Source organism: Pristiophorus japonicus, chromosome 17 (assembly GCF_044704955.1).
Source record: "Pristiophorus japonicus isolate sPriJap1 chromosome 17, sPriJap1.hap1, whole genome shotgun sequence".
In the NCBI taxonomy this organism is placed as follows: Eukaryota; Metazoa; Chordata; class Chondrichthyes; family Pristiophoridae; genus Pristiophorus; species Pristiophorus japonicus.
The window spans coordinates 42,970,617-42,990,856 of NC_091993.1; the positions used below are offsets into that span (position 1 = coordinate 42,970,617).

General features: G+C 44.2%; 1 protein-coding gene across 2 annotated transcripts in view; it reads right to left on the reverse strand.

The window, feature by feature from the left end:
* arnt2 (aryl-hydrocarbon receptor nuclear translocator 2) overlaps window positions 1–20,240 on the reverse strand; it is a 576,442-nt gene that overhangs the window by 11,944 nt on the left and 544,258 nt on the right. The window contains exon 19 of one of the 2 annotated variants that reach the window (XR_011587457.1): window positions 19,416–19,976. The exons of the other annotated variant lie outside the window; for it this stretch is intronic. The gene's annotated coding sequence lies outside the window, so the exon portion shown is untranslated. Of the gene's footprint in view, window positions 1–19,415; window positions 19,977–20,240 lie in introns of those variants that run through there. 2 annotated transcript variants of the gene reach the window in all.

The following is a 20,240-nucleotide window of genomic DNA, read 5'->3' on the forward strand; positions in this document are numbered from 1 at the left end:
CCCCACAGACAGTCCCGTACCCCACAGACAGTCCGTACCCCACACAGTCCGTACCCCACAGACCCCCGTACCCCAGACACCCCCATACCCCACAAAACCCCCCCTTACCCCACAGACGGCCCATACCTCACAGACGGCCTGTACCCCACAGACACCCCCGTACCCCAGTCAGTCCGTACCCCAGAGTCCCCCTCCCCCGTACCCCACAGACAGTCCGTACCCCACAGACAGTCCGTACCTCACAGATACCACTGCTGTACTCATGCTGTCGTTACTAATTTGGTTTCGATACCAAATTTGCAGCAGTTTCAAATGAGAGCAAATGCATCAAACTTGGGCTAATGTATTAATAAGGTTTTCTATGACATTTGCAAATATGGTGTATGCTGATGAGAATGTCAGGCTCGCAAACAGGAGGCTGCTGAGTGAATGCCAGCTCTTAGTGACATTCACACTCAGTCTTTCCAAGGGCGAGGACCAGCTGGTCATGTGCACTGGTCTGTGGTAGCAAACGCACCTCGTTCATTCAGTGCTTCACTCAAGCACTCCTCCTGGTACAGCTGGTGTGAACTGCGAACTCTCAGGGGCAGAATGCTCTTCCGCTCAAGTAATGGTGTGTGTGTGTGAGAGAGAGAGAGAGGGTGTGTGTGAGAGGGTTGTGTGTGTGTGTGTGTGTGTCTGTGTGCGTGTGTGTATGTGTGTGAGGGTGTGTTTGTGTGAGAGAGTGTGTATGTCTGAGGGGGTGTGAGAGTGTGTGTATGCAAGTGTATGTGTCTGAGGATGTGTGAGAGTGTGTGTGGTGTGTGTGTGAGAGAGAGAGTGTATGTGTCTGAGGGTGTGTGAGAGTGTGTGTGTATGTGCATGTGTGTGTGTGCGTGAGAGAGTGTATGTGTCTGAGGGGGTGTGAGAGTGTGTGTGAGTGCGTGCGTGCATGCGTGTGAGAGTGTATGTGTCTGAGGGTGTGTGAGAGTGTGTGTGTGCATGTGTGCAAGTGTGTGAGTGTCTGAGGGTGTGTGAGAGTGTGTGTGCGTGCGCGTGTGTGAGTGTGAGTGTGTGTGTGTGTCTGAGGGTGTGTGAGAGTGTGTGTGTGTGCGCGCGTGTGTGAGTGTGAGTGTGTGTGTGTGTCTGAGGGTGTGTGAGAGTGTGTGTGTATGCGCGTGTGTGATTGTGAGTGTGTGTGTGTGTCTGCGTGCATGTGAGAGGGTTGTGTGTGTGCACGCATGTGTGTGAGAGTGTGTGTGGGAGTGGGATGTGTGGCGGTTGGGTGTGTGTGAGGGTGGGTGTGTGTGTGTATGTGTGTGTGTGTGTGTGTGTGAGAGAGGGTGTGTGTGAGTGAGAGAGAGAAAGTGTGTGTGAGAGAGAGAGTGTGTGAGAGAGAGAGTGTATGAGAGTGTGTGTGTGTGTGTGTGTGTGTGTGTGTGTGTGAGAGAGAGAGAGAGAGAGAGAGAGTGTGAGAGAGAGCGAGAGTGTGTGAGAGAGGGAGAGAGGGAGAGAGGGGGAGAGAGAGAGAGAGAGCGAGAGTGTGAGAGAGAGCGAGAGTGTGAGAGAGCGTGAGAGAGCGAGTGTGAGAGAGAGTGCGAGAGAGAGCGAGAGTGTGAGAGAGAGCGAGAGTGTGAGAGAGCGAGCGCGCGCGTGTGTGTTTGTGTGTGTAAGGGTGCGTGTGTGAGTGAGAGAGGGTGTGTGAGTGAGTGAGAGAGGGTGTGTGAGGTGGTGTGTGAGTGAGGGAGGGTGTGTGTGTGAGTGAGGGAGGGTGTGTGTGTGAGCGAGGGAGGGTGTGTATGTGAGCGAGGGAGGGTGTGTGTGAGTGAGAGTGTGTGTGAGAGTGAGGGAGGGTGTGTGTGTGTGAGAGAGAGTGTGTGTGTGCGTGAGGGTGTGTGTGAGCGAGGGAGGGTGTGTATGAGTGAGAGTGTGTGTGTGAGTGAGAGAGAGTGTGTGTGTGTGAGTGAGAGTGTGTGTGAGTGAGAGAGAGAGTGTGTGTGAGTGAGAGAGGGTGTATGTGTGAGTGAGGGAGGGTGTGTGTGAGTGAGGGAGGGTGTGTGTGTGAGTGAGAGAGGATGTGTGAGTGAGAGAGGGTGTGTATGTGTGAGGGTGTGTGAGAGGGTGTGTGTGTGTGTCTGTGGGTGTGTGAGTGTGTGACTGTGAGGGTGTGTGAGAGGGTGTGTGTTTGCGCGTGTGTGTGTATGTGTGTGTGAGTAAGAGTGTGTGTGTGAGAGGGTTTGTGAGTGTGTGTGTGGGGGGGCTGTGAGGTGTGTGTGTGTGTGTGGAGGGGGGGGTTGGGTGTGTGTGTGGGGGGGGGGGTTGGGTGTGTGTGAGGGTGTACATGAGGGTGTGTGTGAGGATGTATGAGGGTGTGTGAGAGGGTTTGTGTGAGGGTGTGTGTCCATGGCCGCACCCCTCCCTATCTCTGTAACTTTGCCCAGCCCTGCAACCCGCCGAGATCTCTGCACTCCTCCAATTCTCGCCTCTTGCACATCGGCGATTTTCATCGTTCCACCATTGGCGGCTTTGCCTTCAGCTATCTAGGCCCTAAGCCTCTCCACCTCTCTCTCTTCCTTTAAGACTCTCTATAAAACCAACCTCTTTGAGCAAGCTTTTGGTCACCTGTCTTAATATCTCCTTATGTGGCTCGGTGTCAAATTTTGTTTGATAACGCTCCTGTGAAGCGCCTTGGAACGTTTTACTATGTAAAAAGCGCTATATAAATGCAAGTTGTTGTATGTTTGTGTGTGTGTGTATAGTATTACATAGTTTAGATAGTATTTACAGCACAGAAACAGGCCGTTCAGCCCAACTGGTCTATACCAATGTTTATACTACAGACCAGCCTCCTCCCCACCCTCTTCATTCCACCCCATCAACATAAATACATCTATGCAATTCGCCTCAACTACTCCCTGTGGCAGCGAGTTCCACATTCTACCCACTCTCTGGGTAAAAACATTTCTCCTGAATTCCCTATTGGATTTATTAGTGACTATCGTATATTTATGGCCCCGAGTAGTGTTCTCACCCGTAAGTGGAAGCATCTTCTCTGTGTCTATTCCGTCAAACACTTTCAAAATCTTAAAGACCTCTATCTTGGCATGCAGGTACAGCAGGCGGTTAAGAAAGCAAATGGCATGTTGGCATTCATAGCGAGGGGATTTGAGTACAGGGGCAGGGAGGTGTTACTACAATTGTACAGGGCCTTGGTGAGGCCAACCTGGAGTATTGTGTACAGTTTTGGTCTCCTAACTTGAGGAAGGACATTCTTGCTATTGAGGGAGTGCAGCGAAGGTTCACCAGACTGATTCCCGGGATGGCGGGACTGACATATAAAAGAAAGATTGGATTAACTGGGCTTGTATTCACTGGAGTTCAGAAGAATAAGAGGGGATCTCATAGAAACGTTTAAAATTCTGACGGGTTTAGACAGGTTAGATGCAGGAAGAATGTTCCCAATGTTGCGGAAGTCCAGAACCAGGGGACACAGTCTAAGGATAAGGGGTAAGCCATTTAGGACCGAGATGAGGAGAAACTTCTTCACCCAGAGAGTGGTGAACCTGTGGAATTCTCTACCATAGAAAGTTGTTGAGGCTAATTCACTAAATATATTCAAAAAGGAGTTAGATGTAGTCCTTACTACTGGGGGGATCAAGGGGTATGGTGAGAAAGCAGGAATGGGGTACTGAAGTTGCTTGTTCAGCCATGAACTCATTGAATGGCGGTGCAGGCTCGAAGGACCGAATGGCCTACTCCTGCACCTATTTTCTATGTTTTTTCTATGTTTCTATCTGATCACCTCTTAATCTTCAGTTTTCTAGAGAAAAGAGCCTCTGTTCAATCTTTCCTTAAAGGTATAAGCTCACAGTTCTGGTATCATAAAGAAAGGCTTACATTTATATAGCGCCTTTCACAACCACCAGACATCTAAAAGCACTTTACAGCTAATGAAGTACTTTTGGAGTGTAGTCATTGTTGTAATATGGGAAACACAACAGCCAATTTGCACACAGCAAGCTCCCACACACAGCAATGTGATAATGACCAGATAATCTGTTTTTGTTATGTTGATTGAGGGAAAAATATTGGCCAGGACACCGGGGATAACTCCCCTGTTCTTCTTTGATATAGTGCCGTGGGATCTTTTACATCCACCTGAGAGGGCAAGTGTAATGTCTGTAGCTCCACACTGTGGACGCCTGTGTTACTGCAGCTAGTGCTGTTTAATAAAGAGCAGGTCACCTGACCAGCAGGTGCGAAGTCTCCGGAACCTGCAACCATCTTAAAGGTTATGTGTTGTGTGGACGAGAATGGGATGTAATCGGATAATACAAAGCTGAAATTTTTGTTGGTGAAGGATTCAGCCAGCCGACAGAGAGACTTTGAGAGCTTCTCTGTTTTGAAAACAACTACAAATCCGAGGTAAATTATGAGGACACTTGGTTAAACTGCCAGAGTCAAAATGGCTGCCCCTATGGGAGTTATAGAACATTTGGGGGCATTTCAACGCAATCGTGAGAGTTTCAGAGCTTATGTGGATTGGCTAGAAATGTCTTTCACTGCAAATCATATCATCGAAAACCCTGGTAATGAAGACAATAACCGGGCGGTGTTGGAACGAAAAAGAGTTATATTCTTAACGGAGGCCGGGCCAGAGTTGTGTGAAACGCTGATAAATTTGCTTGTGCCTGACAAGCCAAAGGATACAATGCTGGAACAGATTCTAACTAAGTTAGAACAACATTACAGCCCCGTTCCGTTAGAAATTGCCAAAAGTTATCATTTTGGAATACGAAATCAGAAGGCTCATGAATATATCAGTGAGTACATTGTAGCATTACCTCAGTACAGATTCACACGAGTCATGTAGTGAAGTCAAGGTCACTCTGGACCTGCACCTTTATTTCACAGCTCTGGAATGCTGCACTTGCCTGAGACCTGTGCTTATATACCTGTCTCTTGCAAGTGCACCCCTGGTGGTGAGGTATGCTGGTGGTTACAGGTCATATCTTATTACAGTCATGTATAGCATGTTAGGATACAGTTATATATAATAATGTAAGATACATGACACTATCTGTTCACTGTAATTTCAGAAACTTTCAGGACCGAGCATTGCGAGACCACTTTGTTTGTGTGATGAAAAATGATGCAATCAGAAGAAAGTTATTGACAACGCCTAACTTGACTTTTGATTTGGCTTGTCAGACAGCTAGGTCGATGAGCATGGCCGACCAATATTCCCAAGAATTTCATACTAATTTCAGTCATCAGACAATCGAGGTGAATTGCCTGCAGGTTCAAAGTAAAAGGCAGTGGGGCCCCAAAGTCTCAGAAACTGGAAATGGGAACAGAGCATTGACGTCCTATCAGTGCCTGGGACAACACATTGCTCAAAGTTGTCCATATGTGAAGGCAGAGTGTTTCTACTCCAGGTAAACTGGGCATGCCGACTGAAGGATAAACCAGCTTTCAAAGCTATGAGTAGAAATCCCCAGAGACTACATAGCATGGAAGAACAACAACAGGATGAGGAGATGTTATAATTAAATGTCATCAGGAGCACGAGGTTAACGGACGGCGATTCGAAAAGTATCATAATCCACATAGATGTTGCAGGATTCAAGATACCCATGGAAATCAACACTGGTGCATCCGTGAGTGCAGTACCGAAGTCGCTATATCTCGAAAGATTGCGGGATTCCCCATTGGAGAAATCCAAGATAGAGCTGCGAGGCTACTCAGCAGAGAACATTCTGGTAGTAGGTCATATCACCGTACCAGTGAAATACAAGGATCAAGTTCAGAGCTTGCCTCTAAAAATAATGGTAGGAGACAAGCCTGCCTTACTAGGAAGAAGTTGGTTGGGATCACTGAAGCTGGATTGGAGTGAGATTTTTCGTGTTGAAACGAGATTTGCATCAAAGGATGATGTCATCAAGAATTATCCGAAGGTCTTCTGTGAAACGGGCAGTCCGATCCAAGGCTTCAAGGTGAGTGTCAGAGTACAGAAGGACACTAGATCGGTTTACTGCAAGTCATGTTCCATACCATATGTACTCAAGGAGAAAGTTGAGCAAGAACTCAAAAGATTAGAGACTGTCAACATTATTTCTAAGATAGATCTATGTAATTGGGCTACACCCATTGTTGTTGTACCTAAGTCCAATGGTACGGTAAGATTGCGTGGTGATTATAAAGTAACCGTAAACCAGGTTCTAGAGGGTAATGTCCCCAATACATTGCCAAATACAGATTTGTTCAGAACACTGACAGGGGGTCAGATTTTCTCAAAGTTGGATCTGACAAATGCCTACTTATAGCTTGAACTAGATGGGTCCAAGTCATGCTCGACTATAAATACTCATCTAGGCCTATATCAATTTAATAGGCTACCATTTGGAGTGTCTTCCGCTCCTGCCATATTCCAAGGGGTAATAAACCAGATTTTGCAAGGTATTGAAGGTGTAGTGTGTTATTTGGATGACATACTAATTTCAGCACCAAATAGGCAAATTCATAATAACAAATTGACTGAAGTCCTCAAACGGCTAGAGGAGCACAGAGTACGAGTGGCTGCTCGCAAGTGTGAGTTATTTCAAAACTCAGTGGAGTACTTAGGGTACAGAGTAGACAAAGATGGTTTACATCCAATCAAGGAAAAACTGGATGCAATCAGAAATGCACCCATTCCCAGGAATGTCACTAAACTTCGACCATTTTTGGGTCTTTTGAACTATTATGGGAAGTTCCTACCAAATTTGGCTACGGTATTACATCCACTGAATGACCTATTGAAAAAACAGGTCCTTTGGAAGTGATCAAAAGAATGTGATACAGCATTAAAGGAGTGTAAAAGTAACTTGGTAGAGAGCACCATGTTAGTTCACTATGACGTATCTCAAGAGATCAAGCTAGCATGATGCCTCTCCGTATGAAGTTGGGGCAGTGATCTCTCATGTATTAGGTAGTGGGGAGGAGAGACCAATTGCTTTTGCTTCACGCACTCTCAGTGCCAGTGAGCGTAATTACGTGCAAATCAAAAGGGAAGCTTTGGCATTAATTTTTGGGGTCAAGAAGTTCCACAAATACTTGTATAGTCGTAAGTTTACCATCGTTATGGACCATAAGCCCCTGATAGCAAACCTTCATCCAAAGTCCCCAGTTCCAACATTAGCTGCAGCCCGAATGCAGAGATGGGCTTTGAATTTGTCAGCATGTACATATGATATTGAATACAGATGATCAGCTGATCACAGTAATGCTGATGCTATGTCTAGATTGCCTTCCCCATCACAAGTTACACCAGATAGGGAAGAGGTGTTCTATTTTTCATACATCGATGAACTGCCAGTCACAGCTGAAGAGCTTGGGAGGGCAACCAAACGTGACCCAGTTACGTCAAAGGTGTATGATTATACTGCAAACGATTGGCCAAACCAGGTAATAGACAAAGATATTCATCCATTCTTCATTCGTAGGAATGAATTATCAGTCGATAAAGATTGTATCAAGTGGGGTGCAAGAGTGGTTGTACCAAATAAATTCAGATCCAAATTATTAGGAGACCTCCATGACCAGCACCTGGGAATGTGCTTGACCAAGAGTTTTGCACACATTTACTTATGGTGGCCAGGTCTTGATGAAGATATGGAGTACATCGTCAGTCAGTGTACGACATGTCAATCGGTAAGTAAGCAACCACCATCAGTACCATTACAACCATGGAAATGGCTTCCCAGGGTGTGGCAAAGGCTACATATCGATTTTGCTGAGTTAGAAGGACAACAATTGTTCAGTGTGATTGATAGCCATTCGAAGTGGGTCAAGGTGTTTCCAATATGGAAAATAACAACAAGTAAAACATTTGACATTTTGCGAAGATTATTTTCTTCATTTGGCCTCCCAGAAGAAATTATTTCGGATAATGGACCACAATTTCGTTCAGAAGAATTTGCACAGTTCACGAGCAAAAATGGTGTGAAACATACCAAGGTTCCACCACCGTACCATCCTGCTTTGAATGGTGCAGCAGAGCGCACTGTACAAATTGTAAAACGTGCCCTCATCAAACAAATGTTGGATCCAAATCCAAAGAAACGACAGTTGTCATTGGACCACAAATTGGCTAATTTTCTAATAACGTATTGTAATACTCCTCACGCAACTACTGGTAGAACACCAGCAGAGTTGTTCCTAAAACGACAGCCACGAACCAAATTCTCGTTATTAAAACCAAATTTGGCACAGTCCGTAGAAGAGACACAATTAAGACAGAAATAGAATCATGATAGAGGTAGAGTAAAAGAGAGAAGTGTGAAATTAAATCAGAAAGTAAGAGTGAAAACCCATTACCATAAATGGTTAGTGATTACCAGGAAGAGTGGTGAAGATTTGTGGTCCTTGCACATATTTGGTCAAGATGTTTGATAATGGACAGGTTAGGTTTGTTCACATTGATCATATTTTACCTACAGACATGGAAGTAGTTGAAAGTGGGAATGATTCAATTATTTCTGACTCATCAGATAGTTTTGATACACCAGTAGCATATCCTACATCCAATGTACTGGAAACAAATCCAAGAGAAAGTCAGAATTTAAGTCCGAGTCCGAGGCAGGAAAACTGTCTGAAGTTAGAGAGAGTTCAAATGGAAATCAAGGGCATCCCTTGGAGGAAAACTTCCCTCAGGATCAGCCTCGAATGAGTTTAAATTCAACACCATGTTTGGAAGGTTCTGTTCGAGAGTGAAGGTAGCCTCTTCGAAACAGAAAACAAGAGGTTAAGCTTGATTTGTAAATATGGCAAAATAAGTCTAAATCCTTTGTCATGTATAACCATGCAAGTTATGTATGATTATTTGTTATAATAACTCTTTATTAAGGAGGGAGAAGTGTAATGTCTGTAGCTCCACACTGTGGACGCCTGTGTTACTGCAGCTAGTGCTGTTTAATAAAGAGGTCACCTGACCAGCAGGTCAGAAGTCTCCGTAACCTACAGCCATCTGAAAGGTTGTGTGTTGTGTGCTCTTTGAAGATATGACATCAGCTAATGAAGTACTTTTGGAGTGTAGTCATTGTTGTAATGTGGGAAACACAGCAGCCAATTTGCACACAGCAAGCTCCCACAAACAGCAATGTGATAATGACCAGATAATCTGTTTTTGTTATGTTGATTGAGGGAAAAACATTGGCCAGGACAATGGGGATAACTCCCCTGTTTTTCTTTGATATAGTGGCATGGAATCTTTTACGTCCACCTGAGAGGGCAGATGGGACCTCGGTTTAACATCTCATCCAAAAGATGGCACCTCTGACAGTGCAACGCTCCCTCACTGGGGTGTCAGCCTAGATTTTTGTGCTCAAGTCTCTGGAGTGGGACTTGAACCCACAACTTTCTGACTCAGGCGAGAGTGCTACCCACTGAACCACAGCTGGCACTCTAATAAATGACATCCAGACAGCATTTGATCGAGTGCGGCATCAAGGAGCCCAAGTAAAACTGAAGTCAATGGGAATCAGGGGGAAAACTCTCCAACGGCTGGAGTCATACCCAGCATTGAGGAAGATGATTGTGGTGGTTGGAGGTCAATCATCACAGTCCCAGGACATCGCTGCAGGAGTTTCTCAGGGCAGTGTCCTTGGCCCAACCATCTTCAGCTGCTTCATCAAAGACCTTCCCTCCATCTTATGGTCAGAAGTGGGGATGTTCGCTGTTGATTGCACAGTGTTCAGTTCCATTCGCATCTCGTCAGATAATGAAGTAGTCTGTGCCCGCATACAGCAGACTTGGACAACATTCAGGTGTGGGCTGATAAGTGGCAAGTAACATTTGTGCCACACAAGTGCCAGGCAATGACCATTTCCAACAAGAGAATGTCTAACCACCTCCCCTTGACAGTCAATGGCATTACCATTGTCGAATTCTCCACCATCAATGGGGACACCATTGACCAGAAACTTAACTGGACCAGCCACATTAATACTGAGGCTACAAGAGCAGGTCAAAGGTGGGAATTCTGTGGCGAAAGTCTCGTCTCCTAACTCCAAAGACTTTCCACCATCTACAAGGCAAAAGTCAGGAGTGTGATGGAATACTCTCTACTTGCCTGGATGAGTGCAGCTCTAACAACATTCAAGAAGCTCGACACCATCCAGGACAAAGTAGCTCGCTCAATTGGCAGCCCATTCCCCCACCTTCACCATTCACTCCCTCCACCACCGGCGCACCGCGGCTGCAGTGTGTACCATCTACAAGATGCACTGCAGCAATTCGCCAAGGCTTCTTCAACAACACCTCCCAAACCCGCAACCTCGAACACCTAGAAGGACCAGGACAGTAGGTGCATGGGAACCCCACCACCTCAAAGTACCCTCCAAGTCACACAGCATCTTGACTTGGAAATATATCACCATTATTTCATCGTCACTGGGTCAAAATCCTGGAACTCCCTCCCTAACAGCACTGTGGGAGTACCTTCACCACACGGACTGCAGCGGTTCAAGAAGGCGGTTCACCACCACCTTCTCAATGGCTATTAGGGATGCCAATAAATTTATTCTGTGAATGAATAATACAGAATAAAATGTTGCACCTTCTCCAGAGACTATGTCCATTCTTTACTATGGAGACCAGAACTGTTCACAGTACTCCAAGTGTGGGCTAACCAAGGTTCTATATAAATTTAACATAACTTCTCTGCTTTTCAATTCTATTCTCCTAGAAATGAACTCCAGTGCTTTGTTTGCTGTTATTAAGGCCTTATTAACCTGCGTTGCTACTTTAAGTGATTGTGTATCCGTACACTCAGATCCTCTACCCATTTAGACACTTATTTTCCAAGGAGTAGGTGGCCTCCTCATTCTTCGTAGGAACCTGTAACACCTCACACATACCTACATTGATGTTCATTTGCCAATTACATGCCAATTCTACAAGTTTATTAATGTCTTTCTACATTTTGTCAGTCCTTCGCTGTATTAATTACACCCCCAAAGCTGGTGTCGTCCACAAATTTTGAAATTGTACTTTCGATTCCAGAGTCCAATTCGTTTATGTAAATGTGAACAACAGTAGTCCCAGCAGTGGAGCTTTGTGCAATACCACATTCCACCTTTTGCCAGTCTGAGGGACTACCTTCAACTCCTACTCTCTTTTGTAACCAGCTTGCTCTCCACTCTGCTAGTGTCCCGACTCCACATGTTCTGACCTTAGCCATGAGTCTACTATGCGGTTCCTTATCAGAGTCCTTTTGGAAATCCAAACATATTATGTGTACTGTATTACCCTTATCGATCCTTTCTGTTATTTCTTCAAAGAATTCAATTAGTTTGGTGAAGCATGACCTTCCCTTTTGAAATCTGTGGTGACTATTCTTTATTATATTTTCAGTCTCTAGATATTTTTCTATTACATATTTGAGTAAGGATTCCCATTATCTTTCCTGTCACTGACATTAAGCTATATTTCTCCTAGATCTCCTAATCCTAGTTCCATTCCTAGCCCCTTAAAATCAGCTTTTTTCCTATTTATTACTTTGGTCTTTGTCTTACTTTTGTTCTTCTCAATCTTTATCTTAAACCTTATTATGTTGTGATCGCTATTGCCGAGATGTTCCCCTATGCTTACTTCTCTTATTTGCTCTGGTTCATTTCCCAATACTAGATCCAGCAGTGCTCCACCTCTTTTTGGACTTTTTACATACTGGGCAAGAAAGGAATGTTGCACGCATTGTAAAAACTCCATTCCCTGTATTGTTTTTACTACCTCTTCTTGCCTGTTTATTTCAGGGTAGTTAAAATCTTCCAGGATTATTATTCTATGTCCTTTATTCATTTCATGATTTAGATGAAGAAATTGAATGTAATATCTTCAAGTTTGCAGATGACACTAAGCTGGGTGGCGGTGAGGAGGATGCTAAGAGACTGCAGGGTGACTTGGACAGGTTAGGTGAGTGGGCAAATGCATGGCAGATGCAGTATAATGTGGATAAATGTGAGGTTATCCATTTTGGTGGCAAAAACAGGAAGACAGAACATTATCTGAATGGTGACAGATTAGGAAAAGGGGAGGTACAACGAGACCTGGGTGTCATGGTACATCAGTCATTGAAGTTTGGCATGCAGGTACAGCAGGCGGTGAAGGTGGCAAATGGCATGTTGGCCTTCATAGCTAGAGGATTTGGGTATAGGAGCAGGGAGGTCTTACTGTAGTTGTACTGAGCCTTGATGAGGCCACACCTGGAATATTGTGTTCAGTTTTGGTCCCCGAATCTGAGGAAGGACGTTCTTGCTATTGAGGGAGTACAATGAAGGTTCACCAGATTGATTCCTGGGATGGCAGGACTGACATATGAGGAGAGACTGGATCAACTGGGCTAGTATCCACTGGAGTTAAGAATAATGAGAGGGGATCGCATAGAAACATATAAAATTCTGAAGGGATTGGACAAGTTAGAGGCGGGAAGAATGTTCCCGTTGCTGGGGAGTTCCAGAACCAGGGGTCACAATCTAAGAATAAGGGGTAAGCCATTTAGGACCGAGATGAGAAGAAACTTCTTCACTCAGAGTGGTTAATCTGTGGAATTCTTTACCGCAGAAAGTTGTTGAGGCCAGTTCGTTAGATATATTCAAAAGGGAGTTAGATATGGCCCTTACGGTCAAAGGGATCAAGGGGTATGGAGAGAAAGCAGGAAAGGGGTACTGAGGCTGAATGATACTCCATGATCTTATTGAATGGTGGTGCAGGCTCGAAGGGCCAAATGGCCTACTCCTGCACCTATTTTCTATGTTTCACATATTTGCTTACATACTTCTTCCTTCACCTCCTTTCCACTATTAGGTGATCTGTATTATACCCCTATTAGCATGATCGATCCCTTCTTATATTTTATTTCAATCTATATGGATTCTGTTTCTCATTATCATCATCATAGGCAGTCCCTTGAACAAGGATGACTTGCTTCCACATGAGTTCACAGATGTTTCAATGAAGGACCCGATGTTCCAGTCCTGAACTCCAATTGAAGGGTGGAAGATGCCTGTGTGTGGATTTTTTTAACGTGTGGTGACCGTTACACACCAGTCATCACACGGGCTCAACAGAGCTAGGCCTTTATCCAGTGGCAAGGGTTAACCAGGACGACTGGAGACCTGCTCTGCTGCACAGACCGAGTGCACACACATATCGCAGTGTGGGCTGGCCCGTGCTGCCCCTGGGCCCTCAGTTCTTCTGGCCCCGTACCCTCATTCGCTGCACCTCCACCACAAACTCTCGCCGCACCTCCGCCACGATCACCCACCACAACTCAGCCACGATCCCTCATCACTCCTCCGCCCCGATCCCTTGTCGCAAGTTCGCCATGACCTTACTGCTCCGCCACTGTACCAGGGCCCCGCCGATGCTTCAGTTTCTAACCTTTTATTAGTATGTCCCTTTTTTCTACTGTCATTGTTATCTCTATTTAGTACCCCACCCCCTTCTTCCATCACTATCCTTTATTATGTTATAATCTACAATATTTAGTTGCTAGTTCTGCTCTTTATGTAACCATGTTTCAATTATTCCAACAACATCTGGTTCCTCGCTACAGATTATTGCCTCCAGTTCCCCCGTTTTATTTTGGATGCTGTGTACATCCAGAGACTTGAGCACAAAAATCTAGGCTGACATTCTAGTTCAGTACTGAGGGAGCGCTGCACTGTTGGAGGTGCCGTCTTTCGGATGAGACGTTAAACCGAGGCCCCATCTGCTCTCTGAGCTGGACGTAAACAATTCCATAGCATTATTTTGAAAAAGAGCAGGGAAGTTTATCCCCGGTGTCCTGGGGCCAATATTAATCCCTCAATCAACATCACAAACACATTATCTGATCATTATCACATTAATGTTTTTGGGAGCTTGCTGTGCGCAAACTGGCTGCTGCGTTTCATACATTACAACAATAACTGCACTTCAAAAGTACTTAATTGGCTGTAAGCGCTTTGGGATGTTCTGAGGTCATGAAAAGCGCTATAGAAATGCAAGACTTTCTTTTTTCTTACATTATAGAAAACTGGATTTTATCTACATACTATAAAAACCTGTGAATTATCTGCGGAGCAAATAAAACAATGAGAAGTGAGTTACTATCTTGTGGTTTAAAACTATATTATTCCTCAATCTCTTCAATTTCTGGGTGTGTAAACAGTTGTTTCTGACTGACGTCCGATTTCCCTTTAAGGCAGAGCCCTTGTCAATCGTCCCATCTCCCCAGGGATTAGTGATATCTCCAGTAGCAGGGAGTCTCGCAGTGTTTGTCTGAGAGCCAATATTCAGAGCTGCACGCGCACTGTCCCACAGTCCTGGTTTACATTCTCGATACTTTCTAACTGGAGAACTCCACCCCAACACAATTAGAAAGCATTCACAACTTGAATAGCTTGATTCATTTTAATCTTTGCCCATACTCCCAAAGAGTATACAATATTGTTACTGCTCACTGGGGCAGTGAGTTGCTAAGCAACTGAACATGTAGCTGCGATTAGTGGGTCTGACTGAGCAGAGGTCCCGGCTCTGAGACCGGCCATTGATCAGCATCCTAATGATTTACAAATCAATTTGCTGTTTCAGCTCTTCCTCTGAGCAGCAACTTTTAGAGATTCCGAAAAAAAGGAAAACTTGCATTTCTATAGCGCCTTTCATGACTTCAGAACATCCCAAAATGCTTTACAGCCAATGAAGTACTTTTAAAGTGTAGTCACTGTCGCAATGTAGGAAACGCGGCAGCTAATTTGTGCACAGCAAGCTCCCACAAACAGCAATGGGATAATTATCACAAACAGCAATGGGATAAATATTGAGCAGGACACCAGGGACAACCCGCCTGCTCTTCTTCGGAATAGTGACATGGGATCTTTTACGTCCACCTGGGTGAGCAGACGGGGCCTCGGTTTAATATCTCATCCGAAAGATGGCACCTCCGACAGTGCAGCACTCCCTCAGCACTGCACTGGAGTGTGAGCCTGGATTTTGTGCTCAATTCTCTGATGTGAGACTTGAACCTTAGTACATACATGTATTGACTGATTAATAAAAGTTAAATTCAAACATGAATATTTTGAGGATACTTTTTAATAAATGTCCACCTTTTAGATTAGTTTGTTTTTATATAGCAGAAACAGTAGAAGCTATGATCTAGGACCAATATGCTGGGTGGTTTGTTGCAGTTGAGGTTAGATGGAACTCACTAAATGTATTCTTCGCTGACTGCAGTTTAAAAAAATCAATTTGTTTAGTCAGTCTGAACTCCTTGCAGTCAGGAGAGAGTCCCGAGTCTCACAGGAACTGGCTACCTTCGTCATTGTTACCTCAGCCATTCAGTTGACATCGGAGCTGGACTCTCTGTAACTGCCCTGTTGGAAGTTTATGAGAAACTAGATCCCTGCGTTCGGTTCATCCACCCTCTTCTTCCTTTTAAGTCATCGAAACAAATCCTGAACGCACTATGACAGGAAACAGATGAGCTTTCAGGAGATGGAGCGGCTGTGATATAACCAAATGATCTTGAAAGCTGCACAGCCCACTGAAATCTCACCTGCCAAAGCTGTTGCACAATAAAAGTCATTTGGCAAGATTCAGCATTTAATCCAGCTGCAGTCACCAAACCAACAGAATTAACACTAGGCACAAACTAAAAGTGGATACAATCAAAACAAAATCTTTTAATTACATTTAGGCTTTGTCGGTGAGATTAGTATTAAATTAAAATTATTTTAAAAATCATTGTTTAGCTATTTGTTGACAGAATTTACAGCACAGAAACAGGCCATTCGGCCCATCTTGTCTCTGCTGGTGTTTATGCTCCACCCTACTTCATTGAATCTATCGGCATAGCCTTCTATTCCTTTGTCCCACATGTACTTACCTCGCTTCCCTTCAAATGCATTTATGTTAGTCGCCTCAATATTACTCCATGTAATAGCGAGTTCCACAAGCTCACCTCTCTGGGAAAAGAAGTTTCTCCTGAATTCCTTATTGGATTTATTAGTGACTATTTTATAGTAATTAACCTTTAGGGCTGCTGACCGAGGGCTGTGAGGCTCTTTGTCGGCCGGCGCGGACACGATGGGCTGGAATGGCCTCCTTCTGCGCTGTAGTTTTGGTCTTTCCCCCTCAAATAGAAACATCTTCTCTACCTCTACCCTATCAAACCGGTTCCCTCTCCTTTATTGCTTTCTACAAACTGGAAATGGAAGTTGGTCCAATGAGCTACAAATCTCTCCATGTGCTGTGGGTGCAGGGCTCCCTAATACTCCGGACAGGGAAAGGCTTACAAGCAAGAACCATCAAAAAGTGTTTATAATTTTTAAGAAATGGCCGCAATAATCTGCATAACTAAGACTATGTTCACTGGCATTTTATTATGCTAATTTCTGCTACTTGAGCACAAAAACCTCAGGCCAACACTCCAGTGCAGTACCGAGAGTGTGCGACACTGTCGGATGTGCCGTCTTTCAGATGGGATGTTAAACCGAGGCTCTGACTTCCCTCTCAGATGGACGTAAAAGATCCCATGGGGAGTTATCCCTGGTGTCCTGGCCAATATTTAACCCTCAACCATCATCACTAAAAAGAGATTAATAAGTTATTATCACATGGCTGTTTGTGGGAGCTTGCTGTGCACACATTGGTTGCCGCGTTTCCCACATTACAACAGCGACTACACTCCAAAAGTACTTCATTGGCTGTAAAATGTTTTGGGACGTCCTGAGGCCACGAAAGGCACTACAACTCAGTCAGCCTCTGATCATTGCTGTTACCACTCGCAGTAAAGGACACATTCGGGAATCAGAGTAGGTGTCAGCTCTGTTCCTGGCTTTAAGTAATGTTTGCCCAATGCTCTCGTTAGTTGAATGAGAGACAGAGCACAAGCAAAAGCTTCATGCAGTGGGGATGGAAAAATCAAAAGGCGGTGGCATACAATGACGAACAAATCAGTCCGCTAGGGAAATGGAGGATGGATGAGGTTCGAGCCGAGGGGAGTGGGAGGCTATGGTGGAAGCAAGAGTCTTTGGTTGGAGTACAGTACTCAACTTTATGTAGCACCTATAATGTCAACATGTTTTTATTAGCTTCTAGAGCTACTAATCTGGGTTGTACCCGTGATCTTCATTAACCTTTCTTTGCGACATATGTCCCCCACTATCAATTTGAGAGAGAGACCATCAGCTTGATGAGGCAAATCTACCCTTTCTTAAGCTGTTTGGTTCTTCAACCAACCGCACAACTTAGTAGGTAAGATCATTCGGGCGTATAATGTACAACAGTGCACAGTGAACTAGTCATCACTGAGTGCGTCTGCATATGGGGACATCAGTGACAGTACCTAATTGACGCAAGGCAACAAGGAAAGCATCAACGCTTGCATGTTTTTTTGAACACGCCAAGATTTATGAGAGAACACAGGAAAATGCACAGGAAGCATTTGAAGGCTGCACAGGAACACTCAGTGAAAATTACAATCAGCATCATGAGTTTGTTGTGAGGCGGACAACACTAAATGTGCTGTCATTACGATCAGATACAGTGTTTCCTCTCTCCCGAATCCCCATTGACATCAGAGGTCGTACCCGACTTCTCAACCAAATCCCATTCACAACTGTGCTCAAGTATCAATTCCTGTTGGGACTCAGACCGTTACAATCGGAGGGTGGACACCAAAATGCTACACAGGTTCCATGCTACAACAGTTTATTTCTGCATATTAAATAGTGCATGGTAGCCTGGAGTGAGTTTGCGAAGACAAGAGAGGAGACTTTCATCCCATCTGCCTAGACTGAACTCCAACTTAGGTCAGCGAGGTAAAACAACAGTGTGCTGCTACTGTACTCACCAGGCCCCAGCACTGAATGTTCGCAAGTTCTGGATTTTGGAAACAGTGCAAAAATAATAACAACATGGCTGAACAAATTGTTTCCCGTACTAATCACAAAATGCTGATGATATCCAAAGTATTTTAATAAGATAAAACTATCCCCAAAAATCTGATGCAGCAAATATCATATCCGGAAATTATATTCATAGTTTCATATTAAATTTAAAAGGCCCTTCTAATCTTTAAATAGTATTTTCATAAATGTGAAACAAAAAAGTTTCTTTCACTTGTTGTATTCAAATAATGACTTACTTTCATAGAATTATGATCATCTAAAATTCAGAAACAGGTGTTCATCCTTAGGATATGGGCATCACTGGCCAGGCTGGCATTTATTGCCTATCCCTAGTTGCCGGTGAACCGCCTTCTTGAACCGCTGCAGTCCGTGTGGCGAAGGTGCTCCCACAGTGCTGTTTGGGAGGGAGTTCTAGGATTTTGACCCAGCGACGATGAAGGAACAGTGATATATTTCCAAGTCAGGATGGTGTGTGACTTGGATCAGAACCTAGAGGTGGTGACTCTCGTGATTCAGGAATTGTCCCGTTGGATTAGAAAATTGCCAATGTCACTCCATTATTTAAGAAGAGTAGGAGAGATAAACTAGGAAATTATAGACCTTTTAGTCGAACGTCTGTTGTGGGAAAGTTACGAGAATCTGTTATTAGGGACAGTGATTGAGCACTTGGACAAATATGAACTGATTAGAGAGTGTTAGATTTGTAAAGAGTAAGTCATGTCTAAAGAACCGAATTGCATTTTTTGAGAAGGTCACTAACATGGTAGATAAGGGAGTGTCAATGGATGTTATTCCAGAAGGCATTGAACAAGATTCCACATAAGAGACTGTTAATAATGAGAGTGCGTGGAATTGCAAACAACCTATTGACATGGGTAGGGAATTGGTTAGGACACAGAGAGCAGGGGTAATGGGTGTATGCTCCAATTATCATTATGTGACTAGTGCTGTCCCCCATGGTTCTGTACTGGGGCCTCAGCTGCTCACTACATTGATCAATGACTTGGATGAAGGAGTAGTGAGCTTATATCCAAGTTTGCTGACGACACTAAATTAGGTGGAACAGTAAATAGTGTAGATGGGAGCAGAAAGTTGTAAAGGGACATTGATTGAGTGGGCAAAACTGTGGCAGATGGAGTTTAATGTGGGGAAGTGTGAGGTCATCCACTTTGGACCTAAGATAGATAGATCAGAGTATTTTCTAAATGGTGAGAAGCAAGGAACTGTGGAGGAGCAGAGAGTTTTAGGGGTCGATGTACAGAAATCACTGAAAACTAATGGACAGGCACAAAATATAATTAAAAAGCTTAATGGAATGTTGGCCTTTATCTCAAGGGGGCTGGAATACACAGGGGTGGAGGTTATGTAACAGTTATACACAGCGCTCATTAGACCCCATTTAGAGCAATGCGTTCAGTTCTGGGCAGAGCACCTCAGGATGGTGCGTGTACAGCGCAGATTCACCAGAATGATATCGGGGCTAAAGGGGTTAAATTGTGAGGACAGGTCGCACAGACTGGGCTTGTATTCCCTCGAGTATAGAAGATTAAGGGGTGATCTAATTGAGGTGTTTCAAATGATTGAAGTAATTGATAGGGTAGTTAGAGGGAAACTATTTCCTCTGGTGGGGAGAATACAGACAAAAGGGCATAACCTTAAAATTAGAGCCAGGCCGTTCAGGGGTGTTGTCAGGAGGCGCTTCTTCACACAAAGGGCAGTGGGAATCTGGAACTCTCTCCCCCAAAAAGCTGTTGAGGCTGGGGGTCAATTGAAAATTTCAAAACTGAAATTGGTAAGATTTTTGTTAGGCAAGGGTATTAAAAGTTACGGAACCAAGCCAGGTGGAGTTAAGATACAGATCAGCCATGATCTAACTGAATGGCAGTACAGACTCGAGGGTCTACTCCTGTTTCTATGATGGTGTTCCCATGCACCTGCTGCCCTTGTTCTTCTAGGTGGTGTAGGTCATGGATTTGGGAGGTGCTGTTGAAGAAGCCTTGGTGAGGTAATACACACTGCAGCCACGATGCACCCAGATAGACCCCAGATTATCCATGCGCAATGCTACAGATATAAAAAGGTAGAGAGAAGTTCAGCAAAAGTTTACGGTAATATTACATAGTAATAAATACTTTAGGGGTGAATTTTCTGACTAGCACGGATTTGAAAAGTAGGTCTTTTATGCACATTGAGCAAGGGAATCATATAGTGGAGAAAACAATTTGAAATATATAAAAACCCTAGCAGTTAACAACCAAATATACTGAATCGTTTACATGAAGGCATTAATTTTATGACCTTTTAGATAACTAAGAGATCAGCTTCACT